General features: G+C 36.3%; 1 non-coding gene across 1 annotated transcript; it reads right to left on the bottom strand.

The window, feature by feature from the left end:
• Window positions 1-5878: 5878 nt before the first annotated feature.
• LOC141698853 (small nucleolar RNA R71) lies at window positions 5879-5985 on the bottom strand. The gene has a single exon (XR_012565352.1). It is a non-coding gene; the product is annotated as a small nucleolar RNA R71 (small nucleolar RNA).
• Between the last annotated feature and the right edge of the window lie 901 nt (window positions 5986-6886).

Genomic DNA, 6886 nt, shown 5'->3' with positions numbered 1-6886 from the left:
CTTTCGCCAAGTAGAAACTTGTTGATACGGCTCCACCAAGAAGTCGTATCTAGTTGGAAAGGAAAACTCACCGATATTTCCCAGGCGATGCCTGTTAATGGATTAACTTGTTCCAAGAATTTTACTTCCCGAGTGTTGGGTAAGTAATCAAAATTCTTTTATCAAGACAGCAACCTTGCTACGAATATAAAACACACCACAAAGCCGGATCCCTCAGGTTTTGAGCGAGTATTTAAATCCCCTTCGAAAGTAGGATCTTAAATATAAAAATGAGTTTTGGGATCCGCTCTAACTTTTAAAAATCATTTTGAAGACTCGCAAAACATTATTAAAAATGTTCGGAGTGATGCTGATTTAATAAAATAAATCAGTCCCAATATATAAAAAAAATATCTGAATATTATTATTTAAATGATATTCCCATAAAGAATAATCTTTATAAAAATAATTGAAGTAGATGTTGTAAAACTTATACTTGAAATGACTATTAAATAACCAAAGATATACTTATACGAAAGTAATATCTTTATTTGAATAATCAAAAGTAAGTTTGATTACCGACACATTATTCTTTAATAAAATAAAGATTATTAATTATTAAATAACTCAGAGTCATAAGCCCTCGAATGAATATTCAAAATAATATTCAATAATAAAATAAGCGGAGTCATATGTCCTCGAATGAATATGTAAAATAATATTCATTAATAAAATAAAGTTATCGAATAAACCTTATTTGATTCATAGTTTTAAAAACTATATATATATATATATATTATACTCGGGAGCCTCGACTCCCGGTTTTAGAAAAAGTTCACCTTTTGATCCCCTATATTAAGGGTATACGCAAAAACAGCTTATCTCTAGCATAGGTATTATGCAACTAATAAGCATTTGAACCAACAGATATATAATTCAAGAATATGAAACAGGCATGCATATATACCATATCACATGCTACAATATATCGCAAGAATTTGCTAATAACAAATATGCATTTATCACAAGATCATGCATAAACACATGTACATCACAACAACAGTTATACGGGTAGAAAACTTGCCTGAGCGACTGAGGGTTATTAATGGCTTGGGACGAGTCTGGTAACCTATAAACAACATGTGAGTTGGAATTAAACCAAAGTCACTTGTAAATCTATACTTTAACCAAATTAGACTCTAACGCTCGCTTTGTGCTTACTGATTCTTTTAAGTCACTCGAGTACCCTCGGCTCCACCATTTTTAATAATTTAACAATTACGAGTTTTAAGGCGATTCCTTCGCGAGTGTCTTACCAACTGCATAAAACACTTAACATAATTGTTTCATACACTAATTAACCCTTTTTAGGTCTTTAACCTATGTTTCAAACTAAGGCGATGGGTAATGTTTCGTTCGCGAAACGTCGTTACTTAAAACGGCCGTTTCTCCTAAACCGTACATCGGAATCAAACGAACCACATATCAAAACGAAGCTCGTAACATGAACTATCTAAACATGGCAATGGTCAAAGCCTAGCAAGGAGTTCTCGGGTCCTAATGTTATGAACAAAAGCAGTCTAAAGTAAATCGGACATTACGACGGCTATGTTTACGAGATTTCCCAATTTTATACCATTCCAATTCAATCACCAAACAACCCCAATCCATTCATACAACCAAAGTCCATCCATATCACACTACAACAGCCCCAATCAACTCAATATTAACAATTATACTTATTCTTAAACTTGAATTTAAACTATACTTAAATCCTTTAGCTAAACCATAAGATTTCAACATTCAATTCACCACCATTCCAACCCAAACTCTAAACAAACAAGCTTCAAGCTACTCTTAACCATAACTATCAAAATCATCCTAATATACAAAGTAAAGCTAGGGTTTGGAGATGATATACCTTCCTTGAAGTGATGTGAGTAGCTAGGAAGCCTTAAGAAGCCTTGAGATGTCTTAGAGATGCTTGGATCTTAAAGGAAAAACAAGAAAAAAACAAGTTAAAAACCTTGAAATCACTATTCATTATCTTCTTCATTGATTTCTTGGAGAAGATTAAGAATGAATTGGAGGCTTAAACTCATAAGATAGCCATAACTATGCATAAGGACTACTAGAGATTTATCTTACCAATTTAGGAAGCTTGGAACTTGGATTTTGAAAATTCTTCTCTTTGAAAATGGAAAAAGCCGAGAGCAAGCTTCTTGGTGAAGAGAAATAAAATGATTTTGTGTTTGATTTGTTTTGTTTTGGTTGGTTGATTTTCTTTTGATTAGTTTTGGGTTAATTACCTTATTAACCTTGTCTTTGTGTGGTTATAAACCAACCACATCTCCTTCCCCTTATGTCATGCTTATGTCATGTTTATGATGTCATCTTCCCTTACTTGCCCCCTTCTTATTGGTTGGATGACCTCATCATCCCTAACCTCCTTGATTAACTCCCTAATTGTTTGCCTAATGACCGCTGATCTGTTATACGGTTCGCTTAACTTTCGTTCTCGTTTCTCGTTTGAGGGATCATACCCGGGATCTTTTTACTTGGGTTTCCTTAACCTTTCTCAATACATTATATTCCTTTTATGATCCTATCTTATAATCCTTTAATTTAAATCCTTTTTATCCTGTTACCTTATACTCAATTCCTTCCGTATCTAGTGGATTTCCGGGAAAAATCAAAGTGTTTGGAATTGGATTTTGACGATCTTTATATACACTTATATACCATATAGAGTACTAATAAAATCTCAGAATATCCAAAACAGAACCCCTACATAGTGTGGCATGAAAAGTTTTCTCATTCAGCAAAAACACTATTCATAAGGGTTACAAAAAGTTCAAAATTTTGGGGGTTATTACACCAAATATTTATGCAAATAAATTTGCACTTAATCCACTTTTGAAAGTGAAAACAATTCAATACGACTCCATAATTAATCACGCGGACAACCCGGTACACCATAAATCGTACATAGCTACTAATCAAACAACACATAGCGGTCAAAACCAATACACATATTTTATTTATTTAATAATTTCCATAGTTATATATTTAAATAATTCAAAAATACACGAGTCATTATAGTTCGCATCTTTCATATGATTCAAAATCAAACTTATCCAAGTATCCATCTATATGTAACTCATAAATATGTTTCTCATTAATATGACTTAACAATAATGGTATAGGTAATGTTTGATTTGAGTCATCTTAGAACATATAAATTATTAACTAATTGTGCAACATTATAAGCCTTATCATTAAAATAGAATAAATAACTATTGTTTATTTAATTAAAATGAAAACCTTTCTTGTCCAGATAAGAAATTGATTTAATGTATCCCCTAAAGGCAGGCACGTAATAACAATTTATCAAGTTGTCAATCTCTCCTATATGGGCAAATTTAGGTATCGAGTTCCTTCAACTAGAGCAACAACTTTTGCTCCAATTCTAACCCGATACCTGAAGCTTGACCATTGCTAGTCTTCTTATTTAGATCTTCCAAACAATCTCGATAATTTGACTTCCAATCATCCAGTTATTTCCACAGAAATGAAAATTATCTCCTTTAGCAACACCACTACCAGGCTTCAAAGCCCTTTGGGATTCGACTTTGGTTTGGCACTGAATAAGATCAAATATTCATCTTGCCTGTCCACTTTCCTTTCCAATTTACATTCCATGTGTACACCATCAATATGGACATAATTCATGTCTTTACCGTGTTATTTTCAGCAGTTCTAAACATGCTTAATGATAAGTGGCATTTTATACCACTTAGAACGTCTTAAAATGGCTTAAATTGGTGTCTTGAAATCAAGTATTTTGTGTATTTGATGCGTTTTTCTAGTGTTTATGCATTTCAGGGTATTAGTTGCATTTCGGAGGAGGAATCATCAAGAATAAGCCTTGGCATGTGTTCACCATTACGAGAGGAAAAGAACGGGCAGATTACGGCGAAGAAACGGAGCAAACCTGGAATTTTTCCAGTAGGGTCCTGCGCGCCCGCGCAGCAATGCTGAGCGGCCGCGCAGCAGCCTTGCGCGCCTTCGCAGAAATGCTGAGCGGCCGCGCAGGGTCGGGGAAAAAGCTGAATTATTTTAGACTTCTACTTCTATTTGGCTTCCAACTTCTATGTAATCTGAGTTTTATGGGACTATTATATAAGTAGATTTGAGACGTTTTCATAGAGAAGAAGAAAGAGATTATGTTTTAGATTGTGTTTTGCGCAAGAAGCGAAGGATATAAGGAAGAAGACCGATTTAGCACACTGCCGCGAAGAGGAAGCATATTTTCTTGTGATTCTTGTTTCGTTGTAACGTTGGATGCTAGTTTTCTTGCTTTGACTTATTTACTCTTGTGACGTACTCTGTTTTAATATAATTAGTTTAGTTATTATTTTCTTGTGTTGTTTATCATGATTTCATATGAACCCATGATGGCGATAAGTTCTATTATGGGCTAATCGTGATCATGGGGTTGCAACGGATTTATTATGAAATTCTTTAGTTAATCGTTTAATACTTTAGTGTGTGATGATTGCATGATATCTAGTATTGGTTGTGCGTATTCGTCTTATGTGCGTCGCGAACATATAAGATAGGGTGTTAATCTCTTGTGAAGCGACAGTGGATCTTGAGATTTAGAACTTGCCATGCTAGCATAGGTTCATGTACGTTGTGCATGATTAGTGGGTAACTCTAACAGTTTTATTTGCCCTATGTAATCAAAAGGGATAACTTGTGCTTAAATCGTTGTGTTGTCAATTTCTGTAGACATATAGGAACTCAACATAATTGATGACTATTCAACTTCTATCTTAATTGTGGATGTTTGGTAGAATGGTATTAGTACAATGAAAGTTGGCTTTTATCAGTTTCGTGTTATTCGATTAATATCATCACTGTCACATGCTAAAGGTAATAACAATGGCTATAGAAGGAATTAATAATGAAGTTGTGATCTCATGAGTGTTTTATTATTGATAAATTGAAGTGTTAGTTAAGTGGTTAATTTAGTTAATTATAGTTAATATTTAATCAACAATTTTAAGTGTTGTTATCTTAACATTGAGAAGTAATCATACATTGGTGAGTGAGTTTAATTAGACAATAACTTAGTCTGAGTCTCTGAGGGAACGAACTAGAAAGTATTCTATATTACTTGCGAACGCGTATACTTGCGTGAATATTAGTGTGTGATTTCGCCCTAACAAGTTTTTGGCGCCACTGTCGGGGACTCGGCGTATTTGTTTAGTTTATGTACTTACCATCATTGGTCATTAGGACTCAGTGATTAGGACGTAGTAGTTAATTACTCTTTTCGGTTGTGTTTCAGGTACTTTAGCAAGCGTTTATGCAAACTCGTTCTCGTGCTTGCAAGAGGACCTTAGATACAGTTGAAGAGAAAGACGAAGTTCTTGATACTCCGGAGAAGTTAGATTTTGAGGATTCGGATTCAGGAACTGAGCAGAAAGAACCAGTAAACATGGGAGATCGTATTGTTCAAGCTGATCCAGCTCTTATGGATTTTTCTCGGCCTAAAATTGATGACATTCAGTCAAGCATCCTTCATCCGGCTATTCAAGCTAACACCTTTGAAATCAAGCCGGGCACTATTCAGATGGTGCAGAATTATGTTTCTTTTGGAGGAGCGGCAACTGAAGACCCCAACATGCACATAAGGAATTTTGTCGAGATCTGCAGCACTTTTAAGTATAATGGCGTGACTGATGAGGCTATCAAGTTGAGGCTTTTCCCATTCTCACTGAGGGATAAGGCTAAAGACTGGTTACATTCTGAACCAGCTGGGTCCATCACTACGTGGCATGATCTTGCGCAAAAGTTTCTGGTGAAGTTTTATCCAATGGCAAAGACTGCTGCTATGAGGAGTGCTCTTACTCAGTTTGCGCAGCAACCTACAGAATCTATGTGCGAGGCTTGGGAACGCTACAAGGAAATGTTGAGAAAATGTCCACATCATGGAATGCCGGATTGGATGGTAATCACTGGTTTTTATAATGGTTTGGGGGCCCAATCTCGGCCCATGCTCGATGCAGCAGCTGGAGGCGCCTTATGGGCTAAAAGCTATACTGAGGCGTATAATCTTATCGAGACGATGGCTGCAAATGAGCATCAAAACCCAACTCAGAGGATGACGTCAGGCAAGGTAGCAGGTATTCTGGAAGTTGATGCAGCCACCGCTATTGCAGCCCAGCTCCAAGCGCTATCAATGAAGGTTGATTCTTTGGCTACGTATGGAGTTAATCAAATAGCTATGGTTTGTGAGCTTTGTGCAGGTTCTCATGCTACGGATCAGTGTTCTCTTGTCAATGAATCTGTTCAGTATGTAAATAATTATCAGCGACAACAGCAGCCTGTGCCAGCGACCTATCATCCTAACAACAGAAATCATCCAAATTTTAGCTGGGGGAATAATCAGAATGCTATTCAGCCAACATATCAGCAAGGAGTAAGTAAACAGTTTAACCCACCTGGATTCCAGCAACCACAGCAGTATGCTACAAGGCAATCATATCCTCAACAGGAAAGTGCAGCTGCACCTACTAGTGCTGATTTTGAGGAACTTAAGCTGTTGTGCAAGAGTCAGGCGGTTTCTATCAAGACCTTGGAAAATCAAATCGGTCAATTAGCCAATGCAGTGCTCAATCGTCAACTTGGCACTCTTCCCAGTGACACGGAAGTACCAGGTAGGAAGGAAGCTAAAGAGCAAGTCAAGGCTATTACCTTAAGGTCTGGAAAAGTAGCTGATGCTGAAAAGGAAAAAGAAGTCGAAGCTGAAGTTAGAGATGAAGAATCTAAGCAAAAGGAGAAAGTGGCGGAACCAAAGAAGACTACTGTTGAACACACTCTGCCTGAGGCTAATACA

Source organism: Apium graveolens, chromosome 11 (genome assembly GCF_009905375.1).
Source record: "Apium graveolens cultivar Ventura chromosome 11, ASM990537v1, whole genome shotgun sequence".
Classification (NCBI taxonomy): domain Eukaryota; kingdom Viridiplantae; phylum Streptophyta; class Magnoliopsida; order Apiales; family Apiaceae; genus Apium; species Apium graveolens.
The sequence above is the reverse complement of the archived record's forward strand: the minus strand, read 5'-3'. Positions and strand labels throughout refer to the sequence as shown.